The sequence below is a fragment of the Equus quagga genome, chromosome 2, assembly GCF_021613505.1.
Source record: "Equus quagga isolate Etosha38 chromosome 2, UCLA_HA_Equagga_1.0, whole genome shotgun sequence".
NCBI lineage: Eukaryota > Metazoa > Chordata > Mammalia > Perissodactyla > Equidae > Equus > Equus quagga.
The window spans coordinates 84,564,005-84,590,514 of NC_060268.1; the positions used below are offsets into that span (position 1 = coordinate 84,564,005).

Here is a 26,510-nt window from a genome sequence, read left to right on the forward strand (position 1 = left end):
ACTATTAAATTGAAGATTCCCATCGAAATTACAATTCTTCCTATCTACTTGAATTTCTCCATTTTTGGTTAAATATCTCTGAAAATTTTGAGGTTTGTTAAGTAGGAGGCAAAGTAAGGCAGAGTTATGTACAAAGGAATTGAATCTCCTGACTCCCAAACACAAATCTTCAGATTTCGCAGTATCTGGCATACAGAAGATACTGAATAAATAATTATGAAATGGTAAGGATGTAAGGATGTTCTTGGACGTTGAACTAAGATGAAGGTAACAGGCGTTTGCTAGGGAATTCTGTCAACATTATGAGGGAATATTTAATCAAATTGCAAGAAACAGAGTTTTATGCTTGGGTCAAGGAGAGAAATGTTGCAAGGGGAGTGAATGAGGCAAGGGAGATGGAATCAACTCCCCAACAACACAGAGTTAGGAAGAGGCCTCTGCTCAAGGCAATGTGTTTCTAATTCAATCGTGTAGGAGAATTACCTTCAACCTAGGTTCTCCAGAGTTCTAGGGTTCTCAGGGGGTATCTCAAGAGGCACGAAAATGGGGCCAGGAGTCTTCATTCAGGAAAGCTCAGCATTTGTCTGTTTATATAAAAGGAGCTCAACATAAGATTTTATTTATGAAAAGATTCTATTGCTAAAAACAAAAAAGATCTAACAATCATTTGTTTAGAATATGATGATTCTTTTAGGTAAAAGAGGATGTACTTATATCAATCAACAAAATGAGGTGGGAGATAAAAAGATATGTGCCTTCTTTTCCCATCAATCTTGTTCCTACCATCCCTCAAAAATCTCCAAATGCGTATTTTGCTGGCAACAGTGATCTCTGGGAGCCAGAGGCCTAGGGCCTTCTTCTGGCTCTAGGAAGTACACCAACGGGCCTGGAGGCTCCATCTGACTCCCGCTTCCCAGAGGGAGGGAAGCACAGAACTTTAGAAATGTACTGAGACAGTCCGAATTACTTGAAAACAGCTCTGTGTCGACTCTATTAGATAGGTCACAGCTTTATTTGTTCTGTTGTAGTGGAAAATGTGTAGGATTGAAAAGCTCTCTTGGAGACACAAGTTATACCACAGCCAAATCTCCCACTCCTCCATCCCTTATGGTTTAGTCTAGTCGTACCTAGTCAGGCTGTTACCAGTCAATTTGGGCAAATTCTTTGAGCTCCTGTTATTTCAGTATCTTCATATAGAAAATGTACTAGGCTGCTTGCCTGGAGAAAATCAACAGAGATCAAATTCTGAAAAGCAAAAAGTATAGTACTAACCATGTTACAGTTACTTTTCTTATGCAAATCAAGTCTCTGGTATGTAAACTCAGACACAATTAATCCTTTTACATTTTTGGAGACTTTTTGTTAAAGTAGAGATTTTAAACTCGCAGATCCCCTATATTAGAAGGCATTAACAGTGTAGCTTTAAAACATTACAATCTTGAACAGTGATTTCTTTATAATAAGAGTGGAAAAAGTTTCAAAGCTGCTTTACTTAATAAGAGACTACCTCTGCTTTGCAAACAACCCGTGTTTTTGTCAATATATGCTTTAAGATTTTCTTTGGGAAATATATACATTTCTGGATCACTAGCTTGTGTGGACATCATTAGGCAAACTATTGCACTATGTTTGCAGTAACAGGACTAAGGCATGCCTCCAGTCCAGCTGTGCTAGAAGTGGTGTCACCAGGCCACTCTCCTTTATTTCACATAGTCTCATACTCAGGAATGTTCTGAGGATTGTGGCTTGCAGCAGGTGAACAGGAAGAAACAGAACTAGGGCTCAGAAAAGTTTGGGAAGAGGCCAGAAGAGGAAAAGCCCTTCTGAGAATGAGAGCATTGCGTGTCTTGAGGAAAATAATAGGATACTGTTGGTGGGAGGTACTCTATTGGCAGCAGAGCACCTTTTTCTTTCTTCTCTTTTCTTTTTTGTTTTTTGCTGAGGACGATCTGCTCTGAGCTAACATCCATTGCCAATCTTCCTCTTTTCGCTTGAGGAAGACTCACCCTGAACTAACATCAGTGCCGGTCTTCCTCTATTTTGCATGTAGGTCTCTGCCACACCATGGCTGTTGTCAAATGGTGTAAGTTTGTGCCCAGGAACCAAATCCAGGCCACTGAAGCAGAGCACGCCAAACTTAACCACTAGGCCACGGGGCAGACCCCAGAGCATCTTGATAGGGACTTGGGGAAGTTTGTGTTCAATTGGGTAGTAAACTATATGCTTTATTTATATAAAGGGAACTTATACCATTGCCTATATCTATAATTGGCCGCCGAAGTGTCCTACATTGACTACAGTCAATCAAATCATCATCCCTCTTGTGACAACTGCTCAATGTCTAGGATCACCAAATGGAAATTATATGTGCATGAGGTTGAGATTCTATAGAACACTAAAAAATTGTTAATACAGATTCAGAATTGTTATGTATCTAGAATTATCAAACATATAAGTACAGCTTTTAAACCTATAGAAAATAATGTATGAATAACTCATAGACTATCTGATCAATCTTTGCAGCACTCAGCAGAGCCAGTTACATACTTAACACAAACGTTAAAATCTGAGGGGCCGGCCCCGTGGCCCAGTAGTTAAGCTCACGCACTCTGCTTTGGTGGCCCAGGGTTTTTCCGGTTTGGATCCTGGGTGCAGACATGGCACCATTCATCAGGCCACGCTGAGGCGGCATCCCACATGCCACAACTAGAAGGACCTACAACTGGAATATACAACTATGTTCTGGGGGGCTTTGGGGAGAGAAGAAAGGGGAAAAAAAAAACAAAACAAGAAGATTGGCAACAGATGTTAGCTCAGGTGCCAAGCTTAAAAAAAACAACCAAAAACATTAAAACCTGGGTGTTCCTCAAAGCTGTAAGATCCTCAAGCGTTAAAACGGTACTTTTAAATTTTCTTCTGTACTTACAAAAATCCTTATAGTAACAGAGAATTCAATTTTTATTGAAAACTCTGGAATCTTTATACCTATCTGAATATTTCTGACATTTCTCAGATCCTCACCTATTTTCACAGTTGCAATGGGAAGGAATTGATTGCATTTCAACAGTTATCAATACAGCCCACTAGGAATTTGACTATAGGGAGATTTCTTAAATTGTTTAAAACTGAGGGCTTGATTGAAATTATTCCATCTTGTGTAGTACTCCTTTAATTCAAATATTTTAGTAACCTGTTCCTTTTAATCTCTATGAGTAAACTAGGCAGTTTCATTTAATCTACAATTATGGCAATAAGCCTCATAGCTTTGCTTTGCTTTGCTAGGCAAGCTTGGATAAGATTGCCTTTAGGTGGCTCGATGCTGCTTCATCTTTCTGCTATATGTGCCGCCTCTCCAGAGAGCGGGGGATAGATATATCCAAGCATTGAAAAGACAAAATCACTTACATTTGTCATTTTAGCATTTAGGCTCCTAGGATGGTCTAAAGGATTCGGAAATATAGAATAAAGACATCTCTGTGCAAGAGGGAGTCGGGGGATGTTTGCATGGCACTTTCCCTAATGTATGAAGCACACACAGCAGTTCTCTCGGCGCCAATGGGGGGAGGAAGGGAAAGAATAGTGCACGAGGCCCACTTGAGAAGTTTTCTCCAATGTGTCATTAAGGTGTTTCAGAGCATCTGTGTGGCTGCCGTGTGAACTGGATGGGAACACAAAGTAATCAATTTCAGTTGAGAGCGCTAATTTATCACCTTGCCATCTTTTATGGCAAGGTAGAGATCTCAATCTCTTGTTCTCCTGCTCTCTCTCTCTCTCACGCCTACACATATACACACACCTACCTCTTGTATGTGCTCACAAACTCTTCACTCGACTCATCCTTTTTTTTAAATATCAAACTGCCGAACCAGAAATTTATAATCCTTTTTTGCCTTTAGTTCGCTTGGATTTGGGGTTGTGAAGATAGTAGCTTAATCAACATTTTCCTTGCACATATTGGAGGGTATTTACATTATTTTCCTGTGACTCCTAAAATAAGTTTGAGGATGATTACAATATTAACATAAGCCTGCTTCCAAAATACGCTTTCTATCAGTAAGCAAAGTATTTAGTTTCTTAGAGCTGAAAATCTCAATCTGAGGGAACAATTTAATAAAGCGGCCCAAATCTTAATTCCTAGAATCAATATGCCTACAAAAGTCAGACTTCAAAACGGAGACGCAAACTGTCCGACTGCTTAGAAGGAAGCACAGCCTGAAAGTCTGTGGCCCCACACGCTTGTTGCTCCCACTGACACAGCCAGAGCGCCTCACCTCGACCTACACCTGCGGGTCCTTGGGGAGTCTGGCATGGTGAGACCCCTTATTGGACATGGAATAGGGGACAAACTGACCAGCACAGGAAACAGCGTGATGAGATGGCAATCAAACTCCAAAAATAAATTTTGCTGGTCGTAGAAGTCCCCAAGGCTCAAAGCAAACACTGAATTCTTTTTCTCAGCATCGGAAATTCAGATTTCTAAGGAATCCAGAAGAGCAACTGGGAGATTTTGTTTAGCCCCTACTTTTAACCTTTTTAAGCCAAATCTAGATTCAGCTTTGGCATCCTGGCCAGCTTTTCATTAAACCATAATGTAGGAGCTCTCATAATTTGCAATAAATATCATCAGAGTGGGCTTTTTCTGGAAGTCTGGCATTTGTGTGTGTTATTTATATTATGATATGCGGCACCTCCCCCCACCAAAAAACTAAATCTCTTTTGGCCGCTGGGGCCAAAGTTCATCTGTCCACCCCAGATGTGTTTTCCTTCAGAATCCCTATAAGTTCTCAGTGTTTTCTTCGTGAAATCTAAAATCCCACCACAAACATTTTTTTTTTTCCTTTTAACTCCTAATATATTTTTTCTGCAAGCCCTGATGTTCTCTCTGTTACTCCCAATATTTCTCCCTAGACCCCAATTTCCTAACCAAAGCACATTACTGATCTGATGCTTTCAACAGCCTGGTAGCACATCAATAAACTAAAGATTATTGTGCTTTGTCAGGTTTTATTTTGTAACATTATGGGAAATTCTCCGCTGTCTTGGATGAGTGCATAAACTCTGATTGCTTGACAATTAACAGAGCTAGTAATAGAAAAGGCAATGTAATTTACCTTCGTACAAGGGATCTCAGTTAACAAAAATTAAACTATTGAACTCTCCTCTCCAAGGAAAGGGATGTCGCCTCATTATATTAAAAAGAAAAACAGATTCCAGTGGCAAGTGGGCCCTCAGTCTGGCTGGGTGAATTTATTGTTCAGATTATGTGTTTTTCTGACATGCATACAAAATTATGGCTTTTAAACTGGACCAAACTCTCTCTTCATTAAATGAGTATTTCCCCCCTTTGGTACTATAACTCAAAGAGAGCATTCTAGATAAATAATGTCGAGGGGGAGTATTTAAGTGCTTCGTGGTTTGGATGTTGAGGATGTTCCTTATCTACAGGGCTGGAGTACAGCTCTTGCTGTCTCTATCTCTTCCACTCTCTGCATCTCTGTCTTTCTGTATCACAGCTCTAAAGAAGAAAATATACAGTGTAATTAAATACAGAGCCATCACGCTAAAAGTGAAGAACTCCCACAGAGCAGAGCGCTGGGTTTTACAGACTCCCACGGAGACCATATGAAGCTTGCATTCAAAATGGCATCTGCAGCTCTGAGCCTGCCTTCTGCCCTTTCTGCGATTCTGCTTAGTTCAAAGAAATACTGTGTTTGAACATAGACATCCAGATAACTTGGCAAAGTTGCGAGGGAAGTTGAGGCTTTGCTTCCCTCTTCATTGGGAATTTCAACCTCTAAAATCTCTCTGGTTTTTTTAGAGTCCCTACGTGCCCTCCTAACATTCCCAAATTAGACAGCTAAAATTGTTATGTGAATGATGAGCAACTTAAGCTTTAAGCTATGTGAATGATGAACAACTGTTGGGCTCTAGAAGAGACTGTTGCAGTTCTGGTTACCATGGAAGACACACAAAATTGTAAGACCTGTTTCTCCCTTCAAGACGTTTATAATCCTGGGGTCAGGAAACTATGGCCCGTGGGCCAAATCCAGCCTGCCACCTGTTTTTGTGTGATCTGTGAGCTAAGAATGGTCTTTACATTTTTAAATGGTTGAAAAAATTCAAAACAAGAATAATGCGTGGTGTCACGTATGTAAAATCCAAATTTCAGTGCCAATTAATAAAGTTTTATTGAAACACACACATTCTCATTCATTTACAGATGGTCTATGGGTGTTTTCACCCTACAGTGGCAGAGTTTAGTAGTTGCTACAGAGATTGTATGACCTGCAACATCTAAAATATTTACTGTCTGGCCCTTTACAGAAAGAGTTCGCAACCTCTATTATGGGCTCATTGGGGAGCCACTTCTAATAACCATAAAATAATGAGTGAGCAAAGAAATACAGTATATTACCAACTGATAAATTGGGAGGTTGTGGAAAATTGCCATATTTAACCTGGAAAGGTATGTATCACTGAGGATTGTTTTGTTTGAAGAAGCCCTCAAGAAGTGAAAAAAGACAGCAGCACACTTTAAAAGAGAGCGAGTTTTGGATGGGTATGCAGTAGTGGGAAGGACATTCCAGGTAGGGAAGACATGGGAACAAAGATGAGATCTGACTTGGCAAGAGTAAGTCTCTAGGAAGAGACGTTTGTGATCCTCAGGAGCAATGAGGATCTTATTTATTGACAATGTAAGGTAAGAAGGTGTTAGAATCCTAGGATGAAAACCATGGGAGCACACCCACCATATTTCATGCGGCATTTGGGTCATTTTTCTGTAACTACTCTTGAATAGGATGAGGTGACCGCTATAATTTTAATTACATGGTTAATTCCAAACAATTATCTAATAAAATCACAGGGTATGAGAAAAATGCAATGAGCAGTTTTACATATGGTCATTTCAACTTTAAAATAAAACACAGGATGCTGAGGTTAAGAGCATTATGAGCTGTTTGCTAGTGCAGGCCTCCATACTAGGGAACATTGGTGGAATATTATTTGAAAGCTGAAAGGCTTTGAGGTTTAATTAGAAATCAATGTAAAAAAATGCTTAATTATTAAATTATAATACAGTTGCACTAAATTTGACTTGCCATGTAATTCAAATATATTTGTCTTGTTTTCTTTCTATATTGGGGCTTGGGCAACTTCAACAGCAACCTTGCTTTTTATTTACTGTTTTGTCCACAGGATGCTATTTGATCTTATTTATGATATTATTGCATTATTTTAAAATAGTTTCCTCTTTCATTTATGGCTCTTATATGAGGAGCGCAAAGAAGCATATAAAGATTTTATTGCCAGGTGTTTAAGATGCCTTACATAATTCAGAAGAAGTAGCAGAGAAGTTAGGAAAGCAGAGCCAGGCAGCACGCAACCATGACAGTTGAAGGACAGAAGAGATGTGTCTAAAAGACAACACAGCTAGTTAAATATAGTGAATTCAGTCACACGGACATTGAATGTTATGTGTATCTAAGTGTGTCCGGGGGGGGAAGGGTGCATCTTTTTACAACAAGTAGGTGTGACTTCAGTGTTAAACATTTATTGAGCACGTACTCTGTTCTCAGAACTGTGTCAAACTCTACAGACACAGAGGCAAATGAGACAGAAGTTTACTATAGTCTAGCAAGTAAGATAGGCAAGGAAACAGATGATTAAATATAGGGCGATAAGGCTACTGTTAGAAATATGCAGCAAACTTTCAGAGAAAGTCTTCCAACCAAGACCCAGAGGCAGGAGTAGAAGTCAGTGCAAAGGTTTGGGGAGGGGAGCAGGGATCATCTCCCCATCCCATTCCCCGAGCCCCTAACCCCCTTGAGATGTCACAAATAGTTTTGTGTGGCTTCAGTTCATAGTGTGAACTTTGAGGGTGTGAGGCAGGGGTCAGCCATGCTCTGTCTTTACAGCTTTTCTTATTCTTTATTCTCTCTCTCTCTGCTAAAATATAGCTGTGAAAACAGTGACGTCACTGAGGTAGGTGGAACTTTTAGTTCCATTCTCGGAGATTTATAAAAGTACTTGAAATTGAAATCTACCCCCATGAACAAAGAGTAATATGTTTAAAGAATGAACAGTCACTTGTGAAAAAATATTTAAGATCACTGCAGACTTTTTTTTAAAAAAGAATAGAGAGTAAATATAGCTCTTAAATATCTAAGGATACTCTTTTGTTTTGCTTTCACAAATATTTAGCTGTGATAATTTCTCTTGACAAAAAAAGCTTCAATTGGTTTCTAATCCACTAATGCAATCCAGTGTGACCTTGTCAATGCTAATGCAACAGCCATATTTGAACAGCAAGCTTTGAGGCTGTGTAATAGTTCCCAAAGATAGATAATGATGAATGTTATGGATTTGTGCATTGGGGTTTAAAATTGCCCTGTGCTGCCCTGGGCCTCCTTACACATACAAATAATACAAAGAGTTTGAGACAGGGGGCATTGGGCCCGACTGGTGAAAAGCTTTCCTCTTCTCACGAAGAACAAACCTCTATCAGATGTGTTGAAATCTCCTACTTGACCCTTGTCTAACCTTCAGCCTCAAACTCACAAAGTAAGATACGGCTAATCCTGGAAAGCAGGTTTAAACAAACAAGCCAACAGTCTACTACGTCTTTGAGAAGTCTGATTTTCCTACTTTCCTTACACACCAAACAAGAAGGCTGTGACTCTGAGGTAGGTTACGAAGCCCTTGTTGGGAGGTTGTGGGACTCACACTAGCTATTTGAACACGGGTGTCCAAAATACCTGGTTTCCTGCTGCCTGACTTTTCTAGAGTAAGATTCTATGCTTCTGCAATTTTCATGGATTTTCATAATATATAGGAATTTTTAAACTCCTCGCAACAATATGTTAATTAACTCAAAGCATCCTTACTTCTAATTTTAATATTTTAATTTTGGTATTTTTTAAAATTAAAATGGTTATCATTCAATGAAGCTAACCAACAGCTCCTCTTATTTAAAACTTTTTTTTTTGGTAAAGCTGGAGATTTCTAGCGTAGGTAAAGAAAGAAAAATGTGAGCCATTTCCAACTCAGGATGAGCTTTTCATGAATACTAAAGCTTAGAGGATCTTTATTTATGCTGTAACAAATTATGGAGCAAACTAGATATTCTGATTGCACTTGGGAGATAATAAATAAGAATTATAAAAACTTAGTTGCCAAATTATCCATTAATTGTACAAATAGAGATATTTGGGATATTATATATATTTTGGTATAACCAATATATTGCCTTAACTGGCTGATGAAACCTAGAGATGTTTTCACCAGAAAAATCCATAAATTAACATGCATCCATACACACTTATACCAAGTTTTGCACACACCAAATCCTTCTGACTTTAGAATGAATTTAAATTCCTATGTATGTATTTATCTATGTATGTGTATGTATTCATTTTTAGGCCTTTCCATAGTGGGTATCTAAGACATAAAACTCTCAATTCTGCATTCACTATGTAAGTCCAATCTTTGAATAAAGTCTTGTTTGTGAAATTATAAATGTTTTTCTTTTGTCAGTGATAAGGGTCAGGGATTCAAACACTTTGGAAGTGATTTAAAGACCAGCACTTGTTCTAGAATATCAAAGGTTCGTTTATTTCCCCTATGGCCCAGACATGGAAAAGGCACAGCCAAGAGCCTGGAGCTCTTTGAGGATGTGAGTGGAAAACATGAGACCAGTAAGATGCTGTTGAAGAGGATCAGGGAGGCTGAGGGTCTGAACTGAGCAGGATACACATCAAGGGAATGGACCAGGAGCCCACTAAATTGCAGAATCCTTGACCCCCAACCTCTCCCTTCCATCCTCCAGAAAACAAACACAGAAACAGTACGGGAAGTTAGGGGCTGAATTGATAGTAGACCACAGGATTTCTAATTCTAATGTAGTCCTTCTATTGCATGAAGCTGTATTCCCATGATTCTTTTTCAATCTGATACTCAATGACTTTAGCCCCCAAAATGACCAGGGGTGCCTGAAGTCAGCTGTTATCTGATTGTCATGCCTTTATAAGTGATCTGACTTTCTCTTCCAGATTTTGTGAAGTCTATACAAATATCCTGCAGATTTTGTGAAGTCTATACAAAATACCTGGGTATGGGCTTAATTAAATTTATCTTAATTAGTACTTAGAACTTTTAACTACCTGAATTCTTTCTCTTTTCTGAAAATTTCTCGTCTTTTATCTTTCGAATATTGACTTTCTACTCTTCTCTCTAGTTTCTATCTCTGTGCCTCCTCTCAGATGTACATTAGACCTTCTGTTTCTACCTTCCAAGTCTATTTTTCCCTCATCCAGAATTTCTATCACTTTATGTCTCTGTGATATTTTTCTATCTTCCAAATCGTTAATTTTCTTTCATACAGTGTCTACTGTTCTAGCCATCTTTTGTGGTTTCTCCTCTTACAGGGGCTTGGTAAGAACACCAAATCTTTAAGAACATGTGTATGTGTGTGATCATGTAATAGGCATTTGCAACACTCCTTGTGACACATTAGACTTCTATGGTTTGTGTTCTGTTCACCTGTATACATTCATTTTGACTGTTTCCTTTCTGTGCTTATTCATGTAACACTTTAAAATTATTTTTACTGATATAGATTTACTCTCCCCAATTAAGGTAAATAGCATTTTTTTCATAAAAAACCTTTTAATAATCTCATGTAACAAAAAATTATAGCAGTAGGTGGTTCTAGTAGAGGTAGTTTAGACCTGGCTCTCTCTGTCTTTCTCCTCTGTCATCCTCAGAGTGTTGGCCGTATCTCTTCCATGGTCCCAAGACCACTGCTGCAGCTTCAAGAAGCATGTCCTTTACCACACAGGCAGGAGCAGGAAGGAAGATGACGGGAGCCCAAATGTCCTTTACCTTTGGTTGCTTTCTTTTACCAGGGAGCAAACTCTTAGAATCTCCCTGAAGCCTTGCACTTATATCTCATAAGCCAGAACTGCTCACACGTCTGTATTAGATGAATTGTTGGCAGTTGAGAATGGGACTCCATGGTTGGTTTAGGCCATTCATCCTTGGAGTTGGGCAGATTGCAGCCCAAATAAAACCTAGTAGCATAGACAAAGAGAGAAATGGCTCCTATGTTGGCAGCAAAAAGTGCCTCCTTTCCCCCAAATCAACAGATAAACTGCCAGTTCATTTTTTTCTCCTGGACATCTCCCTCTTTAGTCTTCTATCCAGCTTGTTCCTCCTATGGCCTGCAATAGTACATTTTTGAATTAGTCAATGAATTGTGGAATCTTGACTCCGAAAGGAACGGCTGTCATCCTCCTATCTGATGTTTCCAGGCAAAGATCTACAAATTGACACAGCACATTCGTACTGCTCTGTGACTGTTCTTTCATCTGACTTCTTCAATTTACAGCTCAGTCATGGTCCTTCTTATTCTCTTTCTCCCCTTCTCATTCTAGACTTGGGACTTTGGTAGTGGATCTAGTTTGTAAGTACACGGTATAGTTGGGTATCTCACTTTATAGGTGAGGACACCACATTTCAAAATATTTAGTTGGCTTAACTAAGTTCATGCTGATAGTGAGTTGACATGTGACTAAAACATGGTTGTTTGTCTCCCAGCCTCTTCTCTTGCCATTAAACTGCTCTCTATCCTACGAGTGATAGCCAAGTGTTATGCTAAATAGCACTTCAAGCCTTTTGGGAAAATATTAGAGCAAGTTCAGAGTTAATAACTATTTTTTCTTTGGAAATTACCAATGGATAAAACATCTGTAGCTATATAGTCCTCCTGTTTGAAATTTAGTTCTAACGATTGTAGATTGGATGTTAGTTCACTCTAAATCTGAATTACTTTTCCCCTGTGTACACCAGATTTTGAACTGGCAGAAAATATTTGAGGGGGTGTGTCTTTAACATTTTAATTCTAAAAGTTCTTATTCATTCAACTAATAACAATTTATTAAACAACTATCACGTGCTCGTTACTGTCTGTCTTAGCCTGAGTTCTCCAGGAGACAGAGCCTTAGAAAACAGCCTACGTGCTACTTGTTTGGTAGGGAGTACAGTCCCAGGAAAGCAAAATGGAGGGAAAAGGAGAGTAAGAAAGGGAAAAAGGAATAGTTCCTATGAAGTTTGTTATGGAGCCAGCTACCACAGTATAATAGCGCTCACATCACTGCTTTCCAAGACATCATTTAAATGGCTGAGCCTCAGGACAGAGCATCCTGGAGGAGGAAGGAAGAAGACTTTATCTACTGGCTCTGATCTTCTATTGGTCAAAGGTTTGCCATACAGACCACTAATTCTCCTGCATTTTTGACTTGAGTCATCAAGCCTTGGGGAAAGATGAGTAAGAAGTGAGGTGCTGTAGGGCTGTGTATCTACGACACTGGGTGGAGACCTTGCAGAACTGGGCTTTCTAGCATTAGCTGAGATGCGAATGAATAACCAAAGGCCTGGGGCACAAGTGAGCCTGCGAGGATCTGATATACATGCTAAGACAACCATGAAGTTTTTCTCCTTCCAAGGAGGCTAATGATTCAATATGCATACCAACAACAGCAACAAAAAACTACAATGGCTACATAATTTCCACAACAGTGATGCTATGAGACTAAGTATGTGGGCAAATTATTGCAGTTTGTTGAAAGGAGGGAAAGTGATATCTAAACTAATATCTGAAGGTAAGAAGGGAGTTAACTAGTCCAAAAGAGATCAGATAGAGGACAGAGGGAAGAGTGTTTTAGAGTGAGGGAACAGAACGTACAAAATCACAGGTAAGAGTGACCATAATTTGGGGGAAACGTAAAGGGTACAATAGCTCTGTCCAAAACATGTGGACTGTATGTGTAATGATGAAAATTTTTCTGCTTTCAAGCAAATTCATTTAGCACAAAAGAGGCATACCAAATGCATTTTGTAGAAATAACCTTTATGTATGTTATCTATGGGAGAAAGAAAGCCAGTGTATTTGACTGAGGAAAAAGGGTACAGCTCACTGTCTAACAATCCAGTCCCCATCAGGTATTCTTATTATAATATAATAACAATAATTAATAAGGATGATAGACAACCATTTGTATTCGCAACAAAAGAATAATCGTTGCTCATCTTCTTTTGGTAGTTTCCCTGCTGAATTAATCATACCCTTGATGAATTACTGAAACACAGTGTTATGCTTTTGTAGGTGTCCTCATTTTTTGCAGCTGTTTTTACTATGAAGTATTTTAGCCTTGTAATGGCAAAATTAAAGAATTGATAGAGGATGGGAAAAAGATAACTTTTCCGGCTGCTCCTTTAAAAATATGTCTTTTCTTGTGCATGTATGGGTTTAAAGTATGTATACATGTATTATTGTTACTCTCGATAGAGGAGCAATTGACTTTTTAAGAAATCCCTAAGCAAGATGGGCAGAAAAAGGATACATTTTTTTCTCCCCAGTTTTGGTGGATTGAAGCCAGGAGCATAATGACAATTTAATGTGCTTCATGATGTCACATAGAAATATAAAACCCATTAATGTGAAAAGAGACAGAATCTGCCATGTAAGCTCAGGGAATTAGAAAGTGTACATTCCTTAATCATTGAAACCTTAGTGGTTAGTTTAGTTGTTTGCTATTTAGCAGAAAAATTCAATGTGACAGCTTCAAATAGTTTAGAAATTTGGTATCAGTATCCTGTTTTAGAAGCCATTTGTTCAGTCCATTTCTTCCTACTATGCTGCTAAACTAATTCTGCAGAACAAACTCCCTTCAGTGATTTCCAATTCTCTAAATGATCCCCAAATTCCTTATTATGATGATTGCAATGTAACTTTATAAAATGGACGTCATCGTTCTATATGGGTGAAATGCCATAGGGTTGAACAAATATTAAGAACTAATGTCATGCTTTGCTGGTTAACTTTGGTTAACAGTCTCAAAATGGTGGTAACGTTTTCATTGTTGATTATGAATTTGGCAAAGTAACTTGATCTTTTGTTCATCCACAGGGTATTAATTCATATAATTATAATTATAACCATATAATTATGTTAGTGAAAATTCCATAAGCCTCAGCATATCTTTCTACAGTAGCAAACACACTGCAGCCATTATGGCCAAAATGGTGACATTCCTTGGCTGACGCTACCATAATGTCTGATGACATGAAGGGCTTTTAGCAATCGTGTTGTTACCAACTGACAGAATTTTAATGGCATGCAAGAACAAGATAGGTCTGCCCAGCAAAATTTTCCTATATTCAGAAGAACCGTATGCTAGCGCAGCTCGTCATTACATGGATTTAGATGGAAAATGAATCCTATCTTGTCCCTTGTAATATAATTACATGACCATCCGGTAATACGTCTAACATATGAGGCAGCTGTTAGGTTCTCCATTACTGGTATTATAAAGCTGTTCTACTCTACTGGCTAAACATATTCATTCTGTGCTGAGTACCTTAAAAACTGAAGTGCTGATACAGTTTCCTCCTAGAATTATTGTTGAGGTTTGTAGAGGGCTAATTCTGAGCTAGCCGGGAAAGATAAGAGTCATGTACCTTGAGATCAAAATATGTTTATTCAGGTTGGGTTGGAGAGTATTGCTTTAGGTCTGGGAGCCAAGTGGTTTTTCCCACAGTACGCTATTGAATTCAGTTTACTGTCCTGTGTCAGACAGCACTGGAAACCAGGGAGCTCTCCATCGCGGGGTGAGGCATTCTCTGCTAAGCCAACTTGTAGATCAAGAGAGACTACAACCCCGCAGACAGGCAGGGAAGCAGCTGGGCCAGGGTGGGCTCAGTTCATCCCTCCAAAGTCATCCATCAGGTGAGTCCACTTCGTCCCTAGGGTGGAGTGAGTGAGGGAAAGGACTAGATAGTTTTGCCACATAGCCTCACTTCTTAAGGAAAACCTTAAGCCAGGGACAGGATGCTTCTCCCTCATGGCCAACACCCAGGAGGTGAGAGAAGGCTAGCTTAAAGACTTTTTGTACCTTTTATAAGCAATGCCATTCTACACAAATATGACCGAGAACAAGATACACGAGTTACTGGCCATTTAGGCAGAGCAGTTTTTAAGTCCCTATCCTGTAATTCTGGAAGTGTTTAAAGAGCATATCCCTTTTCGCTCCATCCAGTCAGTGGTTCCCTATTGCCCTCGATAAAGTCAAAACCTGTAGGCATTAAATCTAGTGCCCTCTGGCATCTGGCCTGCTTAACCTCACCTACTTGTCTCTTCTGTTCCCATTTGTACCCTAACCTCCATTCTCACTGGATGATTCACAGGTCCAGGAATGGGCCACACTGTTTCTGGGGAAGCTTTGCACAAATGGCTTCCTCAGTGTCTATCTGGCTCAAACGAAATGGCTGCCATTATGATGCCCATTTTGTAGATAAGGAATGTGATGTTTGGTTATGTGAATCTCCCAAGGTCACACAGTGAGTGCCAGAGTTGAGAATTAAACCCATTTGTATCACTCCAGAGGCTGAGCTCTTTATCGCTGGGCTGCAGCCTCGGAATTTAAAGCAGCTCTAATTTGTTCTGGAACAACAGACACTTAATAAATATTTGTCTCCTCCATCACTGAAATATAAATTTCTTTTAATTGTAGTGATTTATAAGTAGGAGATTAATCCATTCCCATCAGCCATATTTCAGATTTGCTATAAAAATAAACTGAGTAATAGTATACTTTAAGTTTCTACTATCGGAGTTGTTTTTGGTAACTTCGGTAATATTCCAGATTGTCTGTAATTTGTAAACAATAATACAAACATCCCACATGTTCTAGTAATTGGATGCCAGCTATGAGATATTGGTATTAGCCTCACTATTCACAAGCTTTAGATAATACTTGATCTACTTTCTCTTACCATCTAGACTTTTTAAGGAAATATGTTTTTTAATGTATCAAGAGAACCTGCATTGTCTCTAAGAATTCCACCCCACTCATAATGTAGTTTAAGTGATAAAACCACTGGGAAAATAGAAACTGATAAAGCTAATTAAATACAGCTAATCAAAGCCATTATATTTTTGAAATGAAGTTTAAATTTTTATTATAAAATCGCATTTTTGTTGTGAAAAAATGGAAAATACTTAAAAGTATCAAAGAAAATATTATCACAATCATGCTATCTACAGATGACTTCTACTGGTATTTTAATATCAGTCTTTTAAGTATTTATTTGTTTATTTATTCCTTGTTTCATCATTGAGATCATCCTATATACAGGATTTTGAATTCTGCTTTGTCCCTTAGCACTTAGCAATTTATCATGTATATTTTCCTTGTTACTACAAAGAATTCATGAATAGAAATTTAATTTATCACTTTACTATGAGGATACTTTCTAATTTACTAACCACTTCCCTGTTGGATATTTTCTCATATCCAAGTTTTTGCCACTATCAATAACACAATATTGATCCCTATGGGGCATCAGGCATAAAACTTCATTTCTTTGCTTCAGATAACTTTCTTGGTCTGTATTCTAAAACCTTGAGTTACTGGATCAGTGGGCATCATATTTTAAAAGCTTCTGATACAGATTGTCAATATGTTTTATAAAAAGAGCAGTGTCAGTTTACACGTATACTAGTTATTTGTCTTCTTTAGTTTCCAAGCTATATTTTCTACATCTAGAATTAAAAAACAACAACAAAAAAACCACTTATTAGGAAGTTCCAATGTGCCGTTTTGTAGAGAAGCTGCAATTAAACCAGTTTCTACAGATGGTCAGGCGTCCTCTCCTTTCAGCATCATGTTGCCTTTGCTTCAGTTTCAAGGCTGAGGGAGGGAGTCCTTGGCATGAATCTCTCTGTGGATATGGTCTTAAGCGAGACCCACCTTTGCTTGGCTACCTGAAATCATCAAGCATGGGAGGAAAGAAGCAGAGTTAGAGGGACGCATGTTGTCAATAATTTTGTCCTTCAACTTTTCTCTCTGTGTTATGATTTCCTTCTCCACACACTTCCAGTTCCAAACACTACTGATAGCCATTGCCATAATCCTGCAGGAGCAGAGAAAATAGTTAAAAATAGATCCAGAAGGTCAGTGTGTATGTATAAAGTAGTGGTGTGTGTGTGTCAGTTTGTGTTTGTGTATATGTGTGTGGAGTGGGGTGTGTGTGTGTGAAGGAGTGGGTAGGGGAGATGTGGGATTACTGGGAAAGAGGCAGAAATGGGGGAGAAAGAAAAAAAACAAAACAAGCCATGAGATATGACACATTAGTTATTTTACCTGAAGCTAAAGTGGGTGATCCCTTGGAAACTATTTTAAATGTAGAATTTGACTGCAGCAGGTCTAATGTAATACTAGATACAACATTAGCCTTTCCATATGGTCTTTTCTCCAAATAAATTCTATTATCGAGAAGGGTCACTTACCCAAGTTTGCATAATTATCTGTTCAGTAAAAACTGAAAGATATGGCTGTTTGAAGATTTTGGCAGAAAAGTTACAAAAGTACAGTTGACCGTGTGCGCATGCTCATTGGTAAAGAAAAATCATTAACCTGTAGCTTAGGAAATTTCTGGCTTGTTTGCCTTGAGCTATGAAATAAACAAGTTTCCCTTGAATTTAGTATCTAGAAGGTCAGTTTGTCATAGCTGACTTTTTGTTCTATAATCTTTACATAGTTGTATTTCTAGTTATCTACACGTTTTTTATTTCTCTTAATCTCACTTAGAATCATAACACTTTGCTTAGATAGCTGCATTCATAGCACATGTGAAAAACTTCATGTCACCAAAGCTTTTCTGTGACTTTCAGGCGTGAGTGAAATCTATCTGATATTTTGAAATCTGGATGTTTGTGCCCTGAGGTGTTTCTCTTCCAGAGTCCCCATCTCCTTAGTGCACAGCATTCTGCATTGTTTTCTGAGTCTTAAGTTGCTTCTGTCTACAAGTTTACTTTCATATCATGTAAAATATTCCATTTTATTTTTAATCTCTAAAATAAATGATAATTGAGTATGGATCACCTGTAGTTTTACAGGAAAATGACACTTTGTATATGTAAAATAAGAACAAAAAACTATGCATTGTAGATCACACACACATACACACATACAGCAATTTAATGGCAATCTGTTTCTTAACTGGGACAAGGACTTTGCCATAGGTTGGATACCTTCAACACACCACACAGTTTGGAGGACGTGGGTTATATTTCCAGGAACAAATAGGTATTCTTATAGAGCTGTAGAATTAGCTTTAAAGACTTCACACATAAATACATCTCCGATCCTACTTAGTTATTTCCCGCCACTGGTACATCTCGTCTCTGCCAGTGGCTCTTAAGTAGGAAATTAGACATATGTGATCTGTTGACCATGTCTCCTTTGTTTTCCTTTATGTTTTTCCACGTGTGCAGAGTAAATTAGGGTTCCAAGAAGTGAATATTTGAAAACTTTGCTGGAACATGTGTGTCAGAGGAGTAAGGTGTACGTGATTGCCTGGACGTCGTTGTGGATCTGGAGTACCTGTTGTTTTATTGTTATAAGATGGATGAAAAGCAATGGTTTGACAAAATAGTCATAGATAAAATGAATACAATAATGTCTCCTGGTGAACTCACAAAATGTAATGAAAAGTTTGCAGTTAGTAAGGCTAATACTTCTTAGGTTAGGACTAATAAGGCTGATTGACCACATACTATCGGAAAATTAACTTTTTTTACTTTAAATAGGGGGCAGGGAGTGGGGCAAACATCACCAAACTCCTCAATATGCACAGGAGCCCTTCATAAGCAAATGCTATTTTAACTTTGATTATCACTTCCCATCACTCTCGTCCGTGTGGCTTTCCCAGGCTGATTCGTGCTTATTCTCTTCCCTTTGCCCTTGCCTAATACTTCTCTGCCTGCAATATAAATCCCTCCCCCAAATTCCTACTCTTCCTTAGGGACCTGACTCAGAACTTGGTTGGGTCTTCTCCAGGCCATCAGTGACTCTCTCCTTGTGACACCAAATAACACTTACCTACTATATTATAAATATTTGTTTACATTTCAGTGAAACTCAAAGGAACTCAAGTAGGAGCTCATATTAAAAACAATCATTATGTCTGATTTTTCCTCCCCCTAATACCTAACACTAGGACTGGAAGATAAAGGCTGATAAATAAATCTTGGCTGAATGGATGATGAATGAATGAATGATGAATGAATGAATGACCTGGGGTCAACCATAGTATCTCTGAAAGATTATTATAATGGCACCAACAAGGAGATAACTGATTTAATTTCACTAGTTTCAGAAAGCCTGGAAGCTTAAGTTTCACGGATACTGATAGTCCTACTGCGTGTTTTAATACAATACAGTATTAACAATTATGTGTCACGTTCCATTAAAGATCAGGATTTTATTCATAACTATATATTTTTTGTAAAGGGTAAATTAATTACAAAGGTGAAAACTATGATGATGCTGAAGAAGTAAGGAAAATCCTAAATAGTTAGAATACTCAAGTCACAGAAAATCTTGCAAATGAAGTCTGAGTATGTGGGTTAGTCAAGAGACTGAGTGCTCAAATCGGCACTTGAGTGAGAAGAGAATTTGAGAAAAAAATCCAATTAAATAGAAACAGTTGAAAAATGGACGTGTGTCTTCACGACAAAATTTCAAACCTCTTTCATAATTATTCATTTTTATCTTAAAAAACATGTTGGTAGTATTCAGTCCCAAATTTCCAAACCTTGTGCTCCTCCTTCGCTGCGATGTTATCATTTGGAAGGGAAATCTGGCCACAAAACTGTTATGTTAAGCACTTTTCCACAGGAACTTATTGCTTTAATAAGTTGGGAGAATGCTCTTGAAGAAAAAAAATAGTCGTTGAAGATTCATTAGAGGAAGAAAAAAAAACCTACTTGATTCTCCATGGAATTCACAGTTTCCTTGCTGTGGAATGCTGCACATACCCTGAGGTCCTAGCAAGGAGTCAGAGTGAGACAGCCACTCACCAGCGGAAAGAGAATTTTATGTTCTCAGGCACAGCCCAGAATGATGAAAGTGTGTACACCCGGCAGTACTTCCAGTATCCCCGTGGACTGGGGATTCCAAGATAAACAACGCCTCACGCAGGTAAGCACTCAATAAATATTTTTTGAAGGGGTGGATGAACATTGGAAAACACATTAATGCTCTTTGATGACTGTATTTCCCCCGGCGTAGGTCAAATTCTTCCCGTGTATGAGCGTATGGGAAATAAATAAAAACCAATTCATATCCAAGAGGATTTGCATATCAGTGGAATCTCCTGTCCTGGAACCTGTTTAGGAGTTCGTGTTTTATTCTATTAGGATTACAGTTTTTAACGAATTCTGAAAGCAGTATGCAACAACACAGCAACAAGCTTTATGGCCTCAATGGAAAGATATGGATCTTTTCTCTGATAAGATTTTTTTTCTAGTTAAACTTACTGGTTAAAACTTATGTTTTAAAAAATGTGTGTAACTGAGAAAGATCAGCTTATGATTTAAAAAAATGCTACTCGTATGAGTCATGTGGGGCGCAATGAAAGGGAAAGGAGGTGATTCACTTTCCCAGCACTGAGCCTTCCTCTGCATTTCCTGGTTTCCCGCCACCTCCCTCCACTGTCCCATAAAACCCCACCCTTATCGAAAGCTGGACAACGCTTGCTATTTAGGCTACAAAGTTCGGACACTTTAGCATGAGGTTGGTTTAAAGTTTCAGACCAATGTGGTAAGAAAGGGCTAGAACAGGAGAGGGAATGGACTTTTGACATCCAGACTCTCTCTGTGACTAAAACCCAATAACATTCTTAGGTTCAAAGCAATCACCCACTCACGCAACGGTCTCTCTGGATGATTAAAAATGGTCTAAGCAAGTACACGTGGGTTTAAAGAGCCACTCAAAATGACTGAAAAGCAGGCCGTCCACAGAGAAGCCATGTCACTTCGTTGACAAATAAGCATGGGCAGAGCAAACGATGGGCTTCCCGGGGGCCCTCAGGCAGGCAGAGAGGAAGCATCCGTGAGTGTGGGAATAATAAGAGAACATAGCATCCTCCCCATTCCTACTATTATATAAATGTTATATTTGTTAGGCTAGCTCCCTCCTTGACCACCCCCCAAGCAGTTCATAGACAATAAAACACCAGGAATCCCAGAAGAGTGGTAAAATGCTGACATGATTTAAGAAGGAAGACTCTGATAAGAAGATAAAAATCTAATAAACAGAGTCTCGAGAACCTTGGTGCGTCTCAGGCGCTTGCCAGTGTAAGCAAAACCCTCCCAAGGAAAACAAAAGGAGCCTTAATCGTAAGGACATTCCACTCACAGACCATCTGAAGGAGAAAGTTAAGGCCATGACCTCTGCAGGCTGCAGTTATGAGCGCTCTGACAAGAAAATATTTGATTTGGTTCAAGAAGCAAAATCAGTCACTGGATTTTTTAATATCTTTTTTCTTCAATAAAAAAATAAAATAACATATTTTGTATGTGCTTGTGAGAGAGTTGTGTGTACACAGTAAATATTTCTCCCACCTATATAGTTTTTCTGTTTAACTTGGTCTTAATTTCTTCTTGGATTTTAATCAACCCCAGGAAAAGGTAGATTCACAGGCCCATTGATTTCCCTTTTTTAATTAACACAAAGCTCCCAAAGGCTAATCTCAAGTTTCACAGATGAATCTGCAAATATGTAAAGACATACATTCTCTACAAGAACCAGAATGAGGGAGTCTACGAGGCCGTGAGTTTATTAACGAAGATTTAGGAAGGACTCAGAGAGTTTATCTGTGTCTTTCCAATCTAGAACAGAGAATTGCATAGAGAAATGCTTAAATGTTGCTTAGACTTCCAGGCTCACTCAAAACAAAACCTATAAAATGGTCGAAATTCCGAACAATTTTGTTGGAACCTTGATAAAACGTGTAATAAGAAGAATATATGTAGTTATGTGGGCATTTGGTATTTAAAGAAAATAAGTAGAATTGATGAGGAAAACTGCAGATGAGAAGCAGGCTCTGAGGACTGGAATTTGCTTGCCCTTTTGAGAGACATTTGCATTTGTGAAGGAAGGGAGGATGACCTTGTAGGGACCTGAAATTGGCCACCCCAGGATGTGTCTCTTTGGCATGGGGATTGTTTGGGGCTGATTGCTTTCAATAAAATGGGACAGGGAGGGAGGCTCTGGGGAATGGAACTTGCCCTTGTTGGGACACATTTACATTTGTAAGGTAAATCTCTATCTGTAAAAGGTGCCTCCCTCTCTGTACCAGGAAGAAGAAGAGAGATGACCTTGTCCATAGAAACTCTTAATGGGGAAGGCAAGAACTTAAGTTGGTTGCTGTCTGGCAATCTCATGTAACTGATTTAGGGTGGTGGCTTCTAACCTTTCTAACCTTTACTTAATCCGATTTGATTCTTGTCTAAAAGTCATGGGATCACCCAATGACCAGACCCCACCTGCACTGATACCATTTTAATTTTTTTTCATGTTCTTTCCTTTGTCTTGTAAAGAGATAACTCACATACCCATGCCTTAGAAAATTAGCCCTAACCCTCAACTCGGGGCAGCAGCAGCAGCTCTGCCTGCCCATGGGCTCTGTCCCCATGCCAGTGGGGGCAGCAGAAGCTCTGACTGCCCATGGGTCCTGTCCTCATGCTATTCTATTCTCTAAATAAAAGAGCACTACTGCCAGATCTTAAGAGTCTAAGAAATCTTTCTTTCGACTCCTCGGCTCACCGACCCCGCATCAGAATTACAGGAGGAGAAAAGTTCTTTGGAGATTTTGAAGGGCTCTTTCAGTACATTTATGAGCTTCAATGCTTACTGACACTAGTTTGCATGATGATCAGCTTAATTTTAAGATTCATGTCTTTTTTTTCACTGATTCAGAGGAGAACTGCATTTATGCCAAGAACACTAATTAAACTAGTGGTGCCGGGCATCGTTAGTTTATTTTTTTTAATATTTACTTTTTTCTCCCCAAGAGGAAGGAAAATGGGACAGAGGCATAAATGGGCATGATCTGGAAGAAGCTAGAGAAGAAATGAGACTGGGAGGGCAGAAGTCAGAACAAAATAGCCCAGGGTGAAATGAAGTGACTGTAAGGAATGGAAGACAGAAGAACAGGCTGAGGTGCTTGTCTTCCCATCCTCTGGGCAGGTAGACCAGGAAACAAGGCTGGGACAAAGTGCAAGCCCTGAGAATTAGCCTAAGCACGTAGGGCTCAGGAGCTCTTCAAGGCCATTTGAGGATCAAAGGTCCACAGAGACAGGTGATGAGAGGCACTGGTGAGGAAGACAAGCAAGTAAGAGCATAGTCTTGAGGCACGTAGCAGGTGAGAGCAGGATTTGCAACCATTCCCTGTTCTATTTGCTTAGAACCCTGGAGAATGTCTCTTGAGCATATTTAAATTTAGCGTTTTAAAGAACTATGAGACTCTGCCAAGAGAAACCGGGGCCAATAGGCTCATGGAATTACTTTCCTATATGGCTAGAACTTTGTTCTTTGAACGAAGCTGTTTTCATAAGAACAAACATATGTAATGCAGGTAATTTTTTTTTCGTGACTATACACATTTCAAAGTGAAGTGCAGATTCAACAATTTTGTAATCAATTTGAGAACATGAGCTAAGAAATTGTTTCTTTTGGGCTTTTGGCATATTTAGTCTCTCCATGTTGACCTATTCCAGAAGACCACCCCTTTATCTGGCAACACACAGACATAGCTACAAGAGCCCAGTCTTTAATATCATGCTTTCTTTGAGCATGAAAGTGGAAGGCCAAAATTGTCTATGATAAAATTGTTAGCAGAGTCTACAATTAGAATAAAGAAAATTGAATTATATAAAATTAAACAACTCTGAACCTTGACATCAGAAATATGTTCACGTGCTTGTTTTTATTCAGATTTAGATATTATATACTTGGGTTTGCCTGAGCTAATGTTATCCTCTTGGGTAATAAGGTTTAGTTTAAGTAACTATGTAATCACAAATATGCTGTTTGGACAACTGGTTTTCTTTAGAATGTGTACTAAAAGCATGGGTCTGGAGTCACGCAGCCTGGGTTCAAATCTTGGCATCATTGGGTACCAACTGCATGATTTGAGCAAATTGCTTAACCTCCGTGAATATCAATTTCATCATTTATAGAATGGAGTAAAAGTAGTGCTTATCTCAAAGGGTGGTTATGAGGATTAAATTAGTTAGTTTATGTAAAGTATTTAAAACAGTGCCTAGCACATAGTAACAATGACTCATTACTATTTTTTAATTGTAAAAGTAATATGTACATGTCAAAATTTTGTAGGATGCAGCAACGTACTTAAAAAAAAAATTCTTATGCTTGACAACTGGGGAATAATCACTCCTTCCCTACTTATTCTGTGTGTTTGGTTGTTGGATGTTTTTTTACAAAATTGGAATTACAGTGTATGAATGCTTTTATTTATTTATTTCATTCCCTTTCTCATTAAATATCATAGATAGAAAGATAGATAAATAGATAATATTATCTCATAGATGTAATGAAGTTTAGTTAATCAAATCACCTGGATGTCTGGATGCTTTAGAAATATATATCATCATAAATAATGCTGCACTGAACATCTTTGATACAAACTCATTCCTGTTTTTCCTGTATCTTTTGGGTGATTAAAAATAAATATTATTCTACTATGTGAGGGATGCCAAAATAAAAGAGAATGGTCATTAACTGGTTTCAACTTTGAAAGCAGGAACACAGCAGAAGTTGAACTCCTTAAGGTCTCTGTTCAAATTTAGGAAGATCAAGGTATCTATTACTTCTGCCTCATCACTCCCTCAAAAATCAATCCTCTGGATTTCTTGAAATTCACCAAATAAATTACTGAAAACCTAGGTTAGAAAGATTTGTACACATTAACATATGTAAGCTTAATTAAAAACTAATATGAGCAGTTTGATTTGATAACAAAAAATGAAAGATGTAGACATCTCAATTGAATAAACAATGTACAAGTTTGTTTGCAAGCTCCATTTATACAATGTAAAAGTAGCATGAACTAAAATGGATAGAGTCTGCCTCTCAAACAGCCTACTTTGATTTTGGACACACAATGACATTTTCTGCTGTGTCGTATAATGACTTCTGGGCTGAGGTGTGTTCCACACTGTTCAACGTCATGAAGCATCATGAATTATAAAACATTCTATCAGGTCTACTTGAGATTAGGAATATTTATGATATTTAATCTCAGTTTTAAGATTGCAAACCTTTTAATTTAAGACTTCTTCCCAATTCCTAGGATTCAACGTTATTTCTCAAAGGGGGTAGCTCTCATTATAGTTTTAAGGAGGCTGAACACTGAGCATTTCAGACCAATATAAGTGAGTTCTAATTTCCAAAAATCGATAAACATTTATGTATGCATCTTTAGCGGTCATTTAAGTATCAGTCATTTCCTAAGTGTATGTAGTATTCTAAATACAATTTGGGTTTTTTCAAATTCAGGTAGTATGGATTTTGTCTACATAATAATAAAATTGAAAAAAAACCCTTTTTGGTAAAAAGAGAGGTTAAGAATAAAACTCTCAAATATTTGTAAAGACAAAATAAAAAGATGAAACACAATAGTAGATATGCACAATAGAATGTTTGATGGATCATCCCTTTTCTTGAGTTTAGAACAAATATATTTTGTAACCACAATGTGCTCTTATTATCATTTTAAAGAAACACTTATTATTACTTGGCAATCTTTGAATATCAAGAAATGCCCTGGAAAGGGAAATTTATCAAATAGGCATGAAAAAGTAAGGATTTTTCAAACACTATTCAAATGGTTCTTTTTGATTTATTGTTCACTTTTCTAGAGCAATGTGAGACAAGATGTAGATACTGTTCTATTTTATTTCCAAAGTAAAGATTGCTTATTCAGACATGTTAAAAATTGCCAAAAAATTCTATAGTCTTTTCCTTATTTTAACTTCTAAATATTTCATCTCTTAGAAAACGACAAAAGTTAAACATTTGGTTATTCACTTCATAGCATAACAAACATAAGCATATATATATAATTTAGATAAAATTATGCATAAACTTGTAAACACGAAACAGAATCATGTCATACATATTATTTTGTAATTTGTTCTTAAAAATTATCATTATATTAAAAACTTTTCCTTTTCAATATCAACAATTTTAATTTTTTATTAGTGTTTGTATTTAGCAGTGAATGGGGACTTTGTTTTTACATCTTGCTATGATAACTGGTTGAAAACAAAAATTTCAGTGAAATAATTTGGGGGTTCTTTGGAGGAATTTTGATTTCAGAGGGAGGCTAAATGATTGTGTAGTTGGATTAATGATATTCTTTGAATTGTGTTCTATGGAGGTAAGAAAAACTTACCCAATAATTTCCAATCAAGGATTATTTGTTGGTCTGCCTGATTCCACAACTGCCTATTTTGCTTTGACAAAAAACAGATTGAAAGATTATAATTGCCATGAAGATTGTCTAGAAGGAATTAATTAAGACTGCAGAAGACAAACTCTTGAGAAATCAATTTGGACAGAATCTGAGAGAAAGATGGGTCA

The 26,510-nt window shown here is 38.0% G+C and overlaps 1 long non-coding RNA gene across 3 annotated transcripts in view; it reads left to right on the forward strand.

Annotated features, from left to right (window-relative positions):
• Window positions 1–19,750: 19,750 nt before the first annotated feature.
• The window catches only part of LOC124233703 (uncharacterized), an 83,731-nt gene continuing 76,971 nt past the window's right edge, over window positions 19,751–26,510 (forward strand). For all 3 annotated transcript variants that reach the window (XR_006887127.1, XR_006887125.1, XR_006887126.1), the window contains exon 1: window positions 19,751–20,042. This is a non-coding gene — a long non-coding RNA (uncharacterized LOC124233703). The remainder of the gene's footprint in view (window positions 20,043–26,510) is intronic.